This window comes from Pseudophryne corroboree, chromosome 8 (assembly GCF_028390025.1).
Source record: "Pseudophryne corroboree isolate aPseCor3 chromosome 8, aPseCor3.hap2, whole genome shotgun sequence".
Lineage (NCBI taxonomy): Eukaryota > Metazoa > Chordata > Amphibia > Anura > Myobatrachidae > Pseudophryne > Pseudophryne corroboree.
In genome coordinates this window covers 50,366,470-50,385,264 of record NC_086451.1, presented here as the reverse complement: position 1 = coordinate 50,385,264, position 18,795 = coordinate 50,366,470, and the positions used below count along the sequence as shown (strand labels likewise).

The window sequence follows — 18,795 nt, the reverse complement described above, 5'->3', positions numbered from 1 at the left end:
TTTGGGTTCGGTTCCGTGGCCGTGTTTTGGGTTCGAACGCGTTTTGGCAAAACCTCACAGAATTTTTTTTGTCGGATTCGGGTGTGTTTTGGATTCGGGTGTTTTTTTTCAAAAAATCCTAAAAAAACAGCTTAAATCATAGAATTTGGTGGTCATTTTGATCCCAAAGTATTATTAACCTCAATAACCATAATTTCCACTCATTTTCAGTCTATTCTGAACACCTCACACCTCACAATATTATTTTTAGTCCTAAAATTTGCACCGAGGTCGCTGGATGACTAAGCTCAGCGACCCAAGTGGCCGACACAAACACCTGGCCCATCTAGGAGTGGCACTGCAGTGTCACGCAGGATGGCCCTTCCAAAAAACACTCCCCAAACAGCACATGACGCAAAGAAAAATGAAAGAAAAAAGAGGTGCAAGATGGAATTGTCCTTGGGCCCTCCCACCCACCCTTATGTTGTATAAACAGGACATGCACACTTTAACCAACCCATCATTTCAGTGACAGGGTCTGCCACACGACTGTGACTGAAATGACGGGTTGGTTTGGACCCCCACCAAAAAAGAAGCAATTAATCTCTCCTTGCACAAACTGGCTCTACAGAGGCAAGATGTCCACCTCATCATCATCCTCCGATTCATCACCGTGTACATCCCCCTCCTCACAGATTATCAATTCGTCCCCACTGGAATCCACCATCACAGCTCCCTGTGTACTTTGTGGAGGCAATTGCTGCTGGTGAATGTCTCCACGGAGGAATTGATTATAATTCATTTTAATGAACATCATCTTCTCCACATTTTCTGGAAGTAACCTCGTACGCCGATTGCTGACAAGGTGAGCGGCGGCACTAAACACTCTTTCGGAGTACACACTTGTGGGAGGGCAACTTAGGTAGAATAAAGCCAGTTTGTGCAAGGGCCTCCAAATTGCCTCTTTTTCCTGCCAGTATACGTACGGACTGTCTGACGTGCCTACTTGGATGCGGTCACTCATATAATCCTCCACCATTCTTTCAATGGAGAGAGAATCATATTCAGTGCCAGTAGATGACATGTCCGTAATCGTTGGCAGGTCCTTCAGTCCGGACCAGATGTCAGCATCAGCAGTCGCTCCAGACTGCCCTGCATCACCGCCAGCGGGTGGGCTCGGAATTCTGAGCCTTTTCCTCGCACCCCCAGTTGCGGGAGAATGTGAAGGAGGAGATGTTGACAGGTCGCGTTCCGCTTGACTTGACAATTTTCTCACCAGCAGTTCTTTGAACCCCTGCAGACTTGTGTCTGCCGGAAAGAGAGATCCAAGGTAGGTTTTAAATCTAGGATCGAGCACGGTGGCCAAAATGTAGTGCTCTGATTTCAACAGATTGACCACCCGTGAATCCTTGTTAAGCGAATTAAGGGCTCCATCCACAAGTCCCACATGCCTAGCGGAATCGCTCAGTGTTAGCTCCTCCTTCAATGTCTCCAGCTTCTTCTGCAAAAGCCTGATGAGGGGAATGACCTGACTCAGGCTGGCAGTGTCTGAACTGACTTCACGTGTGGCAAGTTCAAAAGGTTGCAGAACCTTGCACAACGTTGAAATCATTCTCCACTGCGCTTGAGACAGGTGCATTCCACCTCCTATATCGTGGTCAGTTGTATAGGCTTGAATGACCTTTTGCTGCTCCTCCAACCTCTGAAGCATATAGAGGGTTGAATTCCACCTCGTTACCACTTCTTGCTTCAGATGATGGCAGGGCAGGTTCAGGCGTTTTTGGTGTTGCTCCAGTCTTCTGTACGTGGTGCCTGTACGCCGAAAGTGTCCCGCAATTCTTCTGGCCACCGACAGCATCTCTTGCACGCCCCTGTCGTTTTTTAAATAATTCTGCACCACCAAATTCAAGGTATGTGCAAAACATGGGACGTGCTGGAATTTGCCCAGATTTAATGCACACACAATATTGCTGGCGTTGTCCGATGCCACAAATCCACAGGAGAGTCCAATTGGGGTAAGCCATTCTGCGATGATCTTCCTCAGTTGCCGTAAGAGGTTTTCAGCTGTGTGCGTATTCTGGAAAGCGGTGATACAAAGCGTAGCCTGCCTAGGAAAGAGTTGGCGTTTGCGAGATGCTGCTACTGGTGCCGCCGCTGCTGTTCTTGCGGCGGGAGTCAATACATCTACCCAGTGGGCTGTCACAGTCATATAGTCCTGAGTCTGCCCTGCTCCACTTGTCCACATGTCCGTGGTTAAGTGGACATTGGGTACAACTGCATTTTTTAGGACACTGGTGAGTCTTTTTCGGAGGTCTGTGTACATTTTCGGTATCGCCTGCCTAGAGAAATGGAACCTAGATGGTATTTGGTACCGGGGACACAGTACCTCAAACAAGTCTATAGTTGGCTCTGCAGTAATGATGGATACCGGAACCACGTTTCTCACCGCCCAGGATGCCAAGGCCTCAGTTATCCGCTTTGCAGCAGGATGACTGCTGTGATATTTCATCTTCCTCGCAAAGGACTGTTGGACAGTCAATTGCTTGGTGGAAGTAGTAAAAGTCGTCTTACGACTTCCCCTCTGGGATGACCATCGACTCCCAGCAGCAACAACAGCAGCGCCAGCAGCAGTAGGCGTTACACGCAAGGATGCATCGGAGGAATCCCAGGCAGGAGAGGACTCGTCAGAATTGCCAGTGACATGGCCTGCAGGACTATTGGCATTCCTGGGGAAGGAGGAAATTGACACTGAGGGAGTTGGTGGGGTGGTTTGCGTGAGCTTGGTTACAAGAGGAAGGGATTTACTGGTCAGTGGACTGCTTCCGCTGTCGCCCAAAGTTTTTGAACTTGTCACTGACTTATGATGAATGCGCTGCAGGTGACGTATAAGGGAGGATGTTCCGAGGTGGTTAACGTCCTTACCCCTACTTATTACAGCTTGACAAAGGCAACACACGACTTGACACCTGTTGTCCGCATTTCTGTTGAAATACTTCCACACCGAAGAGCTGATTTTTTTGGTATTTTCACCAGGCATGTCAATGGCCATATTCCTCCCACGGACAACAGGTGTCTCCCCGGGTGCCTGACTTAAACAAACCACCTCACCATCAGAATCCTCCTTGTCAATTTCCTCCCCAGCGCCAGCAACACCCATATCCTCCTCATCCTGGTGTACTTCAACACTGACATCTTCAATCTGACTATCAGGAACTGGACTGCGGGTGCTCCTTCCAGCACTTGCAGGGGGCGTGCAAATGGTGGAAGGCGCATGCTCTTCACGTCCAGTGTTGGGAAGGTCAGGCATCGCAACCGACACAATTGGACTCTCCTTGTGGATTTGTGATTTCGAAGAACGCACAGTTCTTTGCTGTGCTTTTGCCAGCTTAAGTCTTTTCATTTTTCTAGCGAGAGGCTGAGTGCTTCAATCCTCATGTGAAGCTGAACCACTAGCCATGAACATAGGCCAGGGCCTCAGCCGTTCCTTGCCACTCCGTGTGGTAAATGGCATATTGGCAAGTTTACGCTTCTCCTCCGACGATTTTATTTTAGATTTTTGAGTCCTTTTTTTACTGATATTTTGTGCTTTGGATTTTACATGCTCTGTACTATGACATTGGGCATCGGCCTTGGCAGACGACGTTGATGGAATTTCATCGTCTCGGCCATGACTAGTGGCAGCAGCTTCAGCACGAGGTGGAAGTGGATCTTGATCTTTCCCTATTTTTGGAACCTCAACATTTTTGTTCTCCATATTTTAATAGGCACAACTAAAAGGCACCTCAGGTAAACAATGGAGATGGATGGATACTAGTATACTTATGGATGACGAGTGACTGACGACACAGAGGTAGCTACAGCCGTGGACTACCGTACTGCGTCTGCTAGTATAGAGATGATAATGATATAAAAAATATATATATATATCACTACTGCAGGTATATATAATATAATGACGGACCTGCTGGACACTGTCAGCAGACTCCTAAACTACTAGTATGAAGAAGATAGAAAAAAAAAACCCCACCACAGGTAGGTATACAATTATGGACGAGCACTGACGACACAGAGGTAGTTACAGCCGTGGACTACCGTACTGCGTCTGCTAGTATAGAGATGATAATGATATAAAAAATATATATATCACTACTGCAGGTATATATAATATAATGACAGACCTGCTGGACACTGTCAGCAGACTCCTAAACTACTAGTATGAAGAAGATAGAAAAAAAAAACCCACCACAGGTAGGTATACAATTATGGACGAGCACTGACGACACAGAGGTAGCCACAGCCGTGGACTACCGTACTGCGTCTGCTAATATAGAGATGATAAAGATGATAGAGATGAACAAAAAAAATATAACACTACTGCAGGTAAATATTTATATAATATAATGAATGACGGACCTGCTGGACACTGTCAGCAGAATGCGTTTATAGAATAAAATAAAAAAACACCACAGGAGTGTTTAACTTTTTCAGGCAGACAATATACTGGTGGTCACTGGTCAGTCACACTGGCAGCAAAAGTGTGCACTGTACTCCTGCTATAACTGCTCCCCAGTCTCCCCCACAATTCAGCTGTGTGAGCAGTGAGCACTCAGCACAGTCAGATATACATAGATGATATTATCATGCAGCACACTGAGGCTGAGCACAGATATGGTATGTGACTGTGTATCGTTTTTTTTCAGGCAGAGAACGGATTATATTAAATAATAAATAAAACTGGTGGTGGTCACTAGTAACTATCAGCAAAACTCTGCACTCTGAGTACTCCTAATGCTCCCCAAAATTACTAAGTTAGTAGTAAATCAACTCAAGTGTCTCTATCTATTCTAACGGAGAGGACGCCAGCCACGTCCTCTCCCTATCAATCTCAATGCACGTGTGAAAATGGCGGCGACGCGCGGCTCCTTATATAGAATCCGAGTCTCGCGAGAATCCGACAGCGGGATGATGACGTTCGGGCGCGCTCGGGTTAACCGAGCAAGGCGGGAAGATCCGAGTCTGCCTCGGACCCGTGTAAAAAGGCTGAAGTTCGGGGGGGTTCGGATTCCGAGGAACCGAACCCGCTCATCTCTAGTTTTCTCTCCTTCGCTGGTGAAAACGCAGGCCATTTTCGATGATTTTGAGGCATTTTTCGCCAATGCCTTTTCACAAAAAAAAAGGTTTCTCTCATCAGTGATCCAGGGAGCTGTTGCATCCATATCTATCTACTATCACACCACACTGAAAACGCCCAATGCCATCCGATCTTGGAAGCTAAACAGTGTTGGGCTTGGTCAGTACCTTGATGGGAGACTACCTGGGAATACCAAGTGTAGTAGAAATCACTCGCTCACCACTATGACTCCATGCCTAAGGGTGTGTACACACGGTGAGATCCTTGCTATGCCCGATTTTCACTTGCAATTTCCCCTGAACTCCCCGGAGCCCAGATAGCACAGATTTTGACTAACTTTTCTTGAGATATGGACTATGTGTGCTTACGATTTTGGCTTATGTGAGATTTTGGCTTATGTGAGATGTCATTGACATGTGAGATGAACTAGATAGTACACCGATCTAGCAAGGATTGACTTGCCTGCACAGTCTATCTTTTCTTGCAATGCCGACCTGGTGGGACCGCGCATCGGGATCGAATCGGGATCGCAAGGTGACTTTCACCTTGCGATCTGCACTAACTTTTCTTGCGATTTTGACTTTATAGTCAAAATCGAAAGAAAATATCTCACCGTGTGTACACACCCTAACACTGACAGCAGAATCACTATGCTTGACTTTTTTCTGCACTCATTTTCTTGTTCGCCATATTGTTCCAGTAGTTATACCTGGTTCGGTGTTCATAATGCATGTGACCTTTCCGTGAGTCTGTTTTATTGGCCATTAGGGCTTAAATTACTTATCAGTTCACAGGTGCAGCGGCTTTGGTATTTAGGATTTCAAATATTACCTAATCAGATATTTACATAATTAGGGTGCTATTCTTACACCAAAGCCTTTTATTTTGATTGTTGTTTGTCCTTAATTTTGGATACCCTACTTTTAAAAATACCTAATAAATATATGTTTTAAAATCTCCCATTATATACTGATCATTGTATATCCTTCTCAAGAGTGCACCCACAAAGAGTCTTGCTTATTTTCTACTCTGTTTAAATATATATACAGGATAAGTAGAATATATCCATTATTTGAAGAGCATTGTGCAAAAAAGGAACTCATAAGGCGAATCTCTGAATAGTGACATAACTCTCAGCAATAAATGAAAGAAGTCTGGATTTCTAGAGATTGATGTGACCTATAAAAGCTCAGAGATGCCACTAATACAGTCATGTTACAAAGAAGTCCAGATCTGTTTGTACTGGCGGCAAATGAGGATACGTCAGTGATACTTAGAGAGCTGCAGGATATATTGGGCCTAGTTCATGTATGGATGGAACTGCACAGCCGCAAGGAAGCGGATCTGCAATTCTGTGTGATTAAATGCAGCAGGAGGAGCCTGTAGGAGATAGCCTCCTCCTGCATGCATCTGCCAGATCCAAGTGCTGCGTCTGAGAATGCGGTCTCGCATCACCATCGCAACCATCGGTTGTAATTTGCAATGTTTTAGGCAGTCAGCCTAAGGTCCAGTAAGTCTGCGTCCGATAAAGCAGATCCTGGACTCATCACGTCTTCAAAATGAAGACGACACGCCCCCATTTTGAAGAACGGTGCCGGGCACCGCCCCCCCCAAATGCTGCATCATGTCAGTTATGCTGCGGCTGACAGGGGGCTGCGAGCGATATCGCACATGTGCGCCTGCACAGACCCCACACTATCAGATTTGTACATAAACCATCTGAATTAGGTCCATTATACGCTGGAGCTTATGAATTAGGTGGTGCAGATGGCTGAGTGATGTGGGATTGGGGGAATATCAGGGGAAAGTGTGACATTAGCAATGGGACAGAGATGAGAATTTACCATGTGTCATTACTGCACCGCCACAGTCCTGAGTTACAGACCTCACACTGCTTATGGGGTAGCTGGTGGGGCTTTGTTATAGAGATTGTGGAAATAATGTGTACACTGGTCAGAAGCAATAGCCAGCCCCATTCATGTAGGCACAGACACTCTGCAGCTGGAATCCTCCATCTTGGCTTCAGTGATGTCATTCATTATGACATCAGAATGGCCTATGGGAAGGCATAAAACCCCAGAGCACAGGACCACCAGTGGCATTTGTTCAGTTACTGGATTGAACGCGCTACTTTTTGTTGTTACAAAACGAAGATTTCTCTAACGTCCTAGACTCCGTAAGGACCATGGGGATAGACGGGCTCCGCAGGAGACATGGGCACTTTAAGAAAGACTTTGGATCTGGGTGTGCACTGGCTTCTCCCTCTATGCCCCTCCGCCAGTTTGATACTGACTGTGCCCAGTGGAGACTGGGTGCTTTCAGGGAGCTCTCCTGAGTTTCCTGTCAAGAAAGTATTTTAGTTAGGTTTTTTATTTTCAGGGAGCCTGCTGGAAACAGACTCCCTGCATCGAGGGACTGAGGAGAGAGAAACAGACCTACTTCTCTGAGTTTCAAGGCTCTGTTTCTTAGGCTACTGGACACCATTAGCTCCAGAGGGATTGGTACGCAGGTCTCACCCTCGCCGTCCGTCCCAGAGCCGCGCCGCCGTCCTCCTCGCAGAGCCGGAAGATAGAAGCCGGGTGAGTATGAGAAGATAAGAAGACTTCAGAGGCGGTAGAAGACATCTTGATCTTCATAGAGGTAACGCACAGCGGTGAAGCTGTGCGCCATTGCTCCCATTCACCTCACACACATCGGTCACTGTAAGGGTGCAGGGTGCAGGGCGCAGGGGGGGCGCCCTGGGCAGCAATATAAACCTCTCTAATGGCAAAAGTACATATATACATGTACAGCTGGGCACTGTACATGTATATAAAGAGCCCCTGCCATGTTTTTAAGAATTTTGAGCGGGACAGAAGCCCGCCGCCGAGGGGGCGGGGCTTCTCCCTCAGCACTCACCAGCGCCATTTTCTCCACAGCACAGCGCTGAGAGGAAGCTCCCCGGACTCTCCCCTGCTTACTGACGGTGACAGTGGGTTTTTCAAGAGGGGGAGGGGCACATAATTGGCGCATATACATTCATAACAGCGCTACTGGGTAAACATTCTGTGTTTTTTCCTGGGTCATATAGCGCTGAGGTGTGTGCTGGCATACTCTCTCTCTGTCTCTCCAAAGGGCCTGGTGGGGAACCTGTCTTCAGAAAAGAGCTTCCCTGTGTGTGTGGGGTGTGTCGGTGCGCGTGTGTCGACATGTATGAGGTTGAAGGCTCACCTAAGGAGGAGGGGGAGTGTATGAATGTAAGGTCTCCGTCGGCAGCGCCGACACCTGACTGGATGGATATGTGGAATGTCTTAAGTGCTAATGTAAATTTATTGCACAAAAGATTAGACAAAGCTAAGGCTAGGGAACAGTCAGGAAGTCAAACCATGTCTGTCCCAATGTCGCCGGGACCTTCGGGGTCTCAGAAGCGCACACTATCCCAAATAGTTGACACAGATACCGACACGGATTCAAACTCCAGTGTCGACCACGATGATGCAAAATTACAGCAAAGAGTGGCTAAATGTATTTGATATATGATTATTGCAATAAAAGAGGTTTTGCATATCACAGAGGAACCTGACACAAGGGTACACATGTATAAAGGGAAAAAGCCTGAGGTCACCTTTCCATCCTCGCATGAGCTGAACGAATTATGCGAAAAAGCTTGGGAAACCCCAGACAAAAGACTGCAGGTACCCAAAAGGATTCTTATGGCATATCCTTTCCCGCAAAAGGACAGAATACGGTGGGAATCCTCTTCTAGGGTAGACAAAGCATTGACACGCTTATCAAAAAAGATAGCGCTGCCATCCAAAGATACGGCTACCCTCAAGGATCCTGCTGGCCGCAAGCAGGAGGTTACCATGAAGTCCATTTACACACATTCTGGTACAATACTCAGACCGGCAATTGCGTCGGCCTGGGTTTGTAGCGCTGTAGCAGCATGGACAGATTCCTTATCAGCGGAAATTGAGACCATAGATAAGGATACCATTTTAATGACCCTAGGGCATATAAAAGATGCTGTGTTATATATATTATGTATGAGGGATGCTCAAAGAGACATTTGTTTACTGAGTTCCAGAATAAACGCTATGTCTGTTTCTGCTAGGCGAGTCTTATGGACCCGACAGTGAACAGGCGATGCCGACTCGAAGAAGCATATGGAGTTTTTACCTTACAAAGGTGAGGAATTATTTGGAGAAGGCCTCTCGGACCTCGTCTCCACAGCTACGGCAGGTAAATCGAAATTTTTGCCTTATGTTCCCTCACAGCCTAAGAAAGCGCCTCATTATCAAATGCAGTCCTTTCATTCAAATAAAAGCAAAAGAGTACGTGGATCGTCCTTTCTTGCCAGAGGTAAGGGCAGAGGAAAAAAGCTGCACAACACAGCTAGTTCCCAGGAACAGAAGTCCTCCCCGGCCTCTGCAAAATCCACCGCATGACGCTGGGGCTCCCCTGAGGGAGTCCGCTCCAGTGGGGGCACGTCTTCGACTTTTCAGCCACATCTGGGTTCACTCACAGGTGGATTCCTGGGCAATAGAAATTGTTTCTCAGAGATACAAGCTGGAATTCGAGGTGCCCCCTCGCCGTTTTTTCAAATCGGCCCTGCCAGATTCTCCTTCAGAGAGGGAATTAGTGTTAAATGCGATTCAAAAATTGTATCTTCAACAGGTGGTGGCCAAGGTTCCACTACTACAACAAGGGAGGGGATATTACTCAACCCTGTTTGTGGTCCCGAAACCGGACGGTTCGGTCAGACCCATTTTAAATTTAAAATCCCTGAACCTATACTTGAAAAGGTTCAAGTTCAAGATGGAATCACTCAGAGCGGTCATCGTCAGCCTGGAAGGGGGGGATTTTATGGTATCCCTAGACATAAAGGATGCGTACCTTCATGTTCCAATATATCCACCTCATCAGGCGTACCTGAGATTTGCAGTACAGGATTGTCATTACCAATTTCAGACGTTGCCGTTTGGGCTTTCCACGGCCCCGAGGATTTTCACCAAGGTAATGGCGGAAATGATGGTGCTCCTGCGCAAGCAAGGTGTCACAATTATCCCATACTTGGACGATCTCCTCATAAAAGCAAGATCTCGAGAGACATTACTGAACAGCGTGTCACTTTCATTGAAGGTGTTACAGCAACACGGCTGGATTCTCAATATCCCGAAGTCGCAGCTGGTTTCTACGACTCGTTTGACCTTCTTGGGCATGATTCTGGACACAGACCAGAAAAGGGTTTTTCTTCCGACGGAAAAAGCTCAGGAACTCATGACTCTGGTGAGGAACCTGTTGAAGCCAAAACAGGTGTCAGTGCATCACTGCACTCGAGTCCTGGGGAAGATGGTGGCATCATACGAAGCCATTCCCTTCGGCAGGTTCCATGTGAGGACCTTCCAATGGGACCTACTGGACAAGTGGTCCGGGTCACATCTACAAATTCATCAGCGGATCACCCTGTCCTCCAGAGCCTGGGTATCTCTCCTGTGGTGGCTGCAGAGTGCTCACCTCCTAGAGGGCCGCAGGTTCGGCATTCAGGACTGCATCCTGGTGACCACAGACGCAAGCCTCCGAGGTTGGGGAGCAGTCACACAGGGAAGAAATTTCCAAGGTCTTTGGTCAAGTCTAGAGACTTGTCTCCACATCAACGTTCTGGAGTTGAGGGCCATATACAACGCCCTACATCAAGCGGAGGCATTACTTCGCGACAAACCAGTTCTGATCCAGTCAGACAATGTCACCGCAGTAGCTCATGTCAACCACCAAGGCGGCACAAGGAGCAGAGTGGCAATGGAGGAAGCCACCAGGATTCTTCGCTGGGCGGAAAATCGTGTAAGCGCACTGTCAGCAGTGAGTGAACAACTGGGAAGCAGACTTCCTCAGCAGACACAATCTGCATCCGGGTGAATGGGGGCTTCATCAGGAAGTCTTCGCGCAGATTGCAAGTCGGTGGGGACTGCCCCAAATAGACATGATGGCGTCCCGTCTCAACAAAAAGCTAAAAAGGTATTGTGCAAGGTCAAGAGATCCTCAGGCGGTAGCTGTGGACGCCCTGGTGACACCATGGGTGTTCCGGTCGGTCTATGTATTTCCTCCTCTTCCTCTCATACCCAAGGTGTTGAGAATAATAAGACAAAGAGGAGTGAAAACAATCCTCATTGTTCCAGATTGGCCACGAAGGACCTGGTATCCGGATCTGCAGGAGATGCTCACAGAAGATCCGTGGCCTCTTCCTCTAAGACAGGACCTGCTGCAGCAGGGGCCCTGTCTGTTCCAAGACTTACCGCGGCTGCGTTTGACGGCATGGCGGTTGAACGTGCGATCCTAGCGGAAAAAGGTATTCCGGATGAGGTCATTCCTACACTAATAAAGGCTAGGAAGGACGTGACATCGAAACAATATCACCGAATATGGCGAAAATATGTTTCTTGGTGTGAGGCCAGGAATGCTCCTACGGAGGAATTCCATCTGGGCCGCTTCCTTCACTTCCTACAAACTGGAGTGAATTTGGGCCTAAAATTAGGATCTATTAAGTTTCAGATTTCGGCCTTATCCATTTTCTTTCAAAAGGAATTGGCCCCTCTTCCCGAAGTACAGACGTTTGTGAAGGGAGTACTGCATATTCAGCCTCCTTTTGTACCTCCGGTGGCGCCTTGGGACCTTAACATGGTGTTAAGTTTCCTTAAGTCACATTGGTTTGAACCACTCAAACGGTGGAGTTAAAATATCTCACTTGGAAGGTGGTCATGTTGTTAGCCTTAGCTTCAGCTAGGCGAGTTTCGGAATTAGCGGCTTTATCACATAAAAGCCCCTATCTGGTTTTTCATATGGATAGGGCGGAATTGCGGACTCGTCCTCAATTCCTACCTAAAGTGGTCTCATCCTTTCATATGAACCAACCTATTGTAGGTTTAAAATCTTATTTTTGGCAACGCGATGAGCCGAAGAGAACTGCGGCGACTTGTGAGTGACCAGATAGGATGGAGAGGGTATAGAGATGAAAGAGGCCAGGGAGAAGGGAATCAGAGGCTTAGAACACGCGCCTCTCAGAGGAGGGCATTAGAGCAGAGGGCTCGTTCCAGGAGTCCTGCACGTGACCAGAGGCCTGCGGCTGCACCATGGGGAGGATGGAACATCCCTGAAATTCTTCACAGCCTGCTAGCGAGCTTCAATGAGATCGGACCGCGTGACAGACTTCCATCCCGTGAATACAACCAAGGGGAACCCACAGACTCTTGCAGCATCTGTATTATAAACTACAGCAATGGGGACAGAGTCACTCAGCTTCCCTGTGACCACGTCTTCCATCATTCCTGCATTGCAGAGTGGGTACAGATTAGAGAGACCTGCCCTCTGTGCCGAAGCCCGTGCTTCCCACCATCCACATAGAGACCTCCCTGTACTATCGCCCCATCTATTCCTCCATGCCTATGTCACAAAAACTGGGGATTAGGGCTACTGGCGACACCCCAAGAAAAAAAAAAAGGAGAGCTGGGGATTAGGGCTACTGGCAACACCCCAAGGAAAAAAAAAACGACACCGGGCAGCCACCTCATGGGGGTGTTGGAAGTGCTGCTAAGCTGGGAATTATTTTTTTAATGCTGACAGTTACATCCGACTCATTGATCACATGATAACATTACCATGTAACCGGGGCAACGCCGGCACCTCAGCTGGTGATTATATACATGTAAGTAGTTAGACACTATGGGGTATATTCAGATCTGATCGCAGCAGCAAATGTGTTAGTTAATGGGCAAAACCATGTGCACTGCAGGTGGATCAGATATAACATGTGCAGAGAGAGTTAGATTTGGGTGGGTTATATTGTTTCTGTGCAGGGTAAATACTGGCTGCTTTATTTTTACACTGCAATTTAGATTGCAGATTGAACTCACCACACCCAAATCTAACTCTCTCTGCACATGTTATATCTGCCTCCCTGCAGTGCACATGGTTTTGCCCATTAGCTAACAAAGTTGCTGCTGCAATCATGTCTGAATTAGGCCCTATATCTATGAGAGATTGTACAGAAGCGCAGGAACATTATCATTCTGTGTGACTTAATACATAGACATACATTTTTATTATTTTTTTACAATGTAAAAAATATTTCTCATACGTCCTAGAGGATGCTGGGGATGCTTCAAGAACCATGGGGTATAGACGGGATCCGCAGGATACATGGGCACTTTAAGACTTTAAAAGAGGTGTGAACTGGCTCCTCCCTCTATGCCCCTCCTCCAGACTCCAGTTAGATTCTGTGCCCAGTGAGACTGGATGCACACTGAGGTGCTCTCCAGAGTTTCTCAGAAAAAATACTTTTTGTTAGGTTTATTATTTTCAGGGAGACCTGCTGGCAACAGGCTCCCTGCATCGTGGGACTGAGGGGAGAGAAGCAGACCTACTTCTGTGAGTTTCAAGGCTCTGCTTCTTAGGCTACTGGACACCATTAGCTCCAGAGGGTCTGATCGCTTGGTACGCCTAGATGCTCGTTCCCGGAGCCACGCCGTCACCCCCCTTGCAGAGCCAGAAGTCAGAAGACGGGTGAGTAGAAGAAGATCAGAAGACTTCAGTGACGGCTTTGAGGTACCGCACAGCGGCCGCGTTGCGCGCCATGCTCCCACACACACAGCGGCGGTGCAGGGCGCAGGGGGGGCGCCCTGGGCAGCATAAATCCTCAAAATAATAGACTGGCAAAAGAGGCTTACAGTGCCTGGGCACTAAAACCGGACCCCCGCCAGTATAAATATTTGAAAAAAAGCTGGGCTGAAGCACGCCATTAAGGGGGCGTGGCTTAGCCCTCACAGCTCTAATCAGCGCCATTTTCTCTTCACAGAGCTGCAGAGACGCTGGTCCTGACCTCCTAACCGCTGTACAAGAAACAGGGTGCAAAACGGGGGGGAGGCACAGTATTTTGTTGCTGAGTTATTAGTGTAAAAGCGCTAACAGGTCTGAGGCATTACTTTAATCGTTTCAGTACCGGGATAGGCGCTGGGTTGTGAGCTGGCAAAACTCCCTCTGTGTTTCTCTAACAGGCTTTGTTGTGGGTCTGTCCCCTATAGCCCCAGTGTGGTTGTGGGTGTCGGTGCGCATGTGTCGACATGTCTGAGGCTGAGTGCTCTTCCCAGGAGCAGGCTGGAGTGGGGACAGAAAAGACTGTGGGAGTGACCATGTCGGCACCGCCGACGGCTGATTGGGTAAATAAGTTGAGTGTTTTGAATGCAAATGTGGCTCGGTTGAATAAGAGATTAAATAAATCTGAGTCTCAGAACCAGACATGGAGAAAATCCATGGAGGATGCATTGTCGCAGGTTCAGACCCCCTTGAGGTCACAGAAGCGTTCATTTACCCAGATAGCTGATACAGATACCGACACGGACTCTGATTCTAGTGTCGACTATAGTGATACCAGATTGAATCCTAAACTGGCTAAGAGCATTCAGTACATGATTGTGGCGATAAAAGACGTATTACATATCACGGAAGACCCTGCTGTTCCTGATACTAGGGTCTGCATGTTTAAGGGAAAGAAACCTGAGGTGACATTTCCTCCCTCTCATGAACTGAACGCTCTTTTTGAAAAAGCTTGGGAAAATCCTGACAAGAAGTTACAGGTTCCCAAGAGAATTCCGGTGGCATATCCGTTCCCCTCTGGGGACAGGGAAAAGTGGGAGTCAAACCTCACGGTGGACAAAGCTCTATCGCGTCTGTCCAAATAGGTGGCACTTCCGTCTCCTGACACGGCAGCCCTAAAGGATTGTAAGCAGAAAAATACACTAAAATCCATTTTTGTCACTACAGGTACGCTGCTCAGGCCTGCCGTTGCATCGGCATGGGTGAGTAGCGCTATTGAAAAGTGGGCAGATAACTTGTCATCTGATATAGATTCCCTGGACAGGGATAGCGTGCTTTTGACACTGGGCCATATCAGGGACGCTGCAGCCTATCTAAAGTAAGCTGCAAGGGATATTGGCCTTTTGGGATCAAGGGCCAATGCCATGGCAGTCTCAGCTAGAAGAGCATTGTGGATTCATCAATGGAATGCTGATGCTGACTCTAAGAAGACTATGGAGTCTCTGCCGTTTAACGGTAGAGTCTTGTTTGGTGACGGCCTCACTGACCTGGTATCTACGGCTACCGCGGGTAAGTCATCGTTCCTACCTTATGTTCCTGCACAACAAAAGAAAACGCCCCACTATCAGATGCAGTCCTTTCGGCCCAATAAATACAAAAAAGGACGAGGGTCTTCCTTCCTTGCTACGAGAGGAAGAGGAGGGGGAAAAAGGTCACAGGCTGTGGCAAGTTCCCAAGAGCAGAAGTCCTCCCCGGCTTCTACCAAATCCACCGCATGACGCTGGGGCTCCTCTGCAGGAGTCCGCACCGGTGGGGGCACGTCTCCAACTCTTCAGTCAGGTCTGGGTTCGCTCGTCCCTGGATCCTTGGGTATTAGAGATAGTAGCCCAAGGGCACAAATTGGAGTTTCAAGATGTGCCTCCTCACCGATTTCTCAAATCGGCCTTGCCAACTTCTCTTCCAGAAAGGGAGGTAGTATGTGCTGCAATACTAAAGCTGTGTCAAAATCAAGTCATTGTCATGGTACCCCCGTCACAACAGGGGGAAGGCTTTTATTCGAGCCTATTCGTGGTCCCGAAGCCGGATGGCTCAGTCAGACCGATTCTGAACTTAAAATCCCTCAATTTCTATCTAAAAAAATTCAAATTCAAGATGGAATCTCTCCAAGCAGTGATCACCAGCCTGGAGGAGGGGGATTTTATGGTGTCGGTCGACATAAAGGATTCCTACTTACACGTCCCCATATATCCTCCACATCAGGCTTATCTGAGGTTTGCTGTTCAGGATTGTCATTACCAATTTCAGACGTTGCCATTTAGTCTGTCCACGGCTCTGAGGATTTTCACCAAGGTTATGGCAGAAATGATGGTTCTCCTGCGCAAGCAGGGAATCACAATTATCCCGTACTTGGACGATCTCCTGATAAAGGCGAGATCCAAGGAGCAATTACTGAAAAACGTTACGCTCTCCCTTACAATTCTGCAACAACATGGTTGGCTCCTAAACTTGCCAAAATCACAGTTGGTTCCGACGACACGGCTGTCGTTCTTGGGTATGATTATGGATACAGAATTACAGAGAGTTTTTCTTCCAGTGGAAAAGGCTCTGGAAATACAGAACATGGTAAAACAGATTCTGAAACCGGCAAGAGTGTTGATTCTTCAATGCACTCGGTTGCTGGGGAAGATGGTAGCGGCCTACGAGGCCATTCAGTTTGGCAGGTTCCATGCCAGAGTGTTTCAGTGGGACCTGTTGGACAAGTGGTTCGGGTCTCACCTGTACATGCACCGGAAAATAATCCTATTTTCCAGGACCAGAATCTCTCTCCTGTGGTGGCTGCACAGTTCTCACCTCCTAGAGGGACGCAGGTTCAGGATTCAGGATTGGATCCTGGTGACCACAGATGCAAGTCTCCGAGGCTGGGGAGCAGTCACACAGGGAAACAATTTCCAGGGAAAATGGTCAAGCCAGGAAGCTTGTCTGCACATAAACATTCTGGAATTAAGGGCCATTTACAACGGCCTTCGGCAAGCGGAACATCTTCTTCGCGGTGTGCCCGTCTTGATTCAGTCAGACAAAATAACAGCAGTGGCGTACATAAACCACCAGGGCAGAAGAAAGAGCAGAGCGGCGATGGCGGAGGCCACAAAAGTTCTTCGCTGGGCGGAGAAACATGCAAGCGCTCTGTCAGCAGTCTTCATTCCAGGAGTGGACAACTGGGAAGCAGACTTCTTCAGCAGACACGATCTCCATCCAGGAGAGTGGGGTCTTCATCAAGAGGTCTTTGCAGAAGTGACAAGTCGTTGGGGAATTCCTCAAATAGACACGATGGCGTCTCGTCTCAACAAGAAACTTCAGAGATATTGTTCCAGGTCGAGGGACCCTCAAGCAATAGCGGTGGACGCCCTGGTGACACCGTGGGTGTTTCAGTCGGTCTATGTGTTCCCTCCACTTCCACTCATTCCAAAGGTGATAAAGATCATAAGAAGAACAAGGGTTCAGGCGATACTCATTTTTCCAGACTGGCCAAGGAGGGCCTGGTATCCCGATCTTCAAGAGTTACTCATAGAAGGTGTCACGATCCGGGTATCTGGACGCCATTTCTTACCCATCAGATGCCTCCTAAGGCTGGCTCAGCGCTCCAGGACCGGATCCCATCTGTTATCCTGATGTGTACATTCCTGTATCCTCTCCTGTCACTCTGGGACGCTGTCACAGTAAACGCCATATTACACCTGGCATGGTGTCTCCCGCGGCCTCCGCCGCCGTCCCTGAACTTCTGCATGCAGAGTGTCTGAGTGGCGATTACGTCAGCCGCGGCCTCCGCTGTGTCCGCGTGGTTGGATGTGCATCTGTCAGCCTGGCGCCTCCTGTCTCCGGTGGCCGGCGCCGCCATTACTGTTTTCATTACCACATGGATTACAAACCAAACTTCCCTCCAAGTGTCTGCATGGGCGCAGCCATCTTGGATTCTGTCAGCTGATCATTTCCATCAATCTGTTCTCAGTATTGATAATCTGCATAATTGCCTAGCCAATCCCTTCCTTGCTGCAGGTATAAATACACTGTGCCTGAGCAAGGAAGGCGTCAGTGCTTTGGTTGTCAAACCTAGTTCCTGTTTGTCTCTCTCCTGTGATTGTCTTCCAGGTTCCAGCTCCTGTCTCAAGACTTCCACCATAGAGACCCGCACCAGCATTCCACCTGCGGTGTAGCCTGACTCTCCAATCCATTGTGGATTCATCTGTTTCCAGCTACAACATTACCTGCTTCCAGCTCAGCTTCCAGCAGAGTACAGCTTCCCTTAAAGGGCCGGTGTCCTTTCTACACTTTACCACTCTCCACCGGTATTATTATTTCTCCGCTCTCAAGTTCTACATTTCAGTTCATATTTCATCGCTCCCAAGTTCATTTATTATTTAACTGGTTCCAGCCAGTATCCACTCCGTGCTAACAACAGTCTGGTTCCAGCCAGTATCCACAGCAGCTGTTTTATCTTCAGCAACCCAGCTTTTCCTGGAACACCAGCTGGCACAATCCTGGGTTATCTCCATTGCTACAGTCGGGTCTGGTAAGGACTTTCCATCTAGAAGATCATAAGAACTATCTCACACTACCAGTGCCCTGTGGCTCCTGCCATCCTGTAGTACCCAGGAACTGTATTTATTCTTTGCTGACTTTTACGTTTTCTTTTACTGCTGCTGTGTTGCGGAGTTGTCATAATAAACATCATTGACTTTTATCCAAGTTGTCGTGGTCACGCCTTCGGGCAGTTATTATTCATGTTACTTACATGTCCAGGGGTCTGATACAACCTCCCAGGTTCCGGTACATCTCAGCCCCTACAACTGAGGCTGCCTCCCGTCAGCTCAGGCCCTCAGTTGTGACAGTAAGCACTGACCTAATGAATCCAGCCGGAGACCAGGATCAAGCGGCCAGGCCGATGCAAGAACTGGCAGCCCGACTAGAACATCAGGAGGCTGCACAGGGCCACATCATCCGCTGTCTCCAGGATCTCTCTACTCGGCTGGATGGGATTCAGACAACTCTCCGTGGATCAGGCGCATCTGGTGCGTCAACCACAGTGACTCCAACTATAACCCCACCCACCTTACCCGTTTCTG

General features: G+C 48.1%; 1 protein-coding gene and 1 pseudogene across 1 annotated transcript in view; one reads left to right on the top strand and one right to left on the bottom strand.

Annotated features, from left to right (window-relative positions):
- ITIH6 (inter-alpha-trypsin inhibitor heavy chain family member 6) overlaps nucleotides 1–18,795 on the bottom strand; it is a 297,725-nt gene that overhangs the window by 261,538 nt on the left and 17,392 nt on the right. The window lies entirely within an intron of this gene.
- LOC134952930 (5S ribosomal RNA) lies at nucleotides 5,200–5,318 on the top strand (annotated as a pseudogene).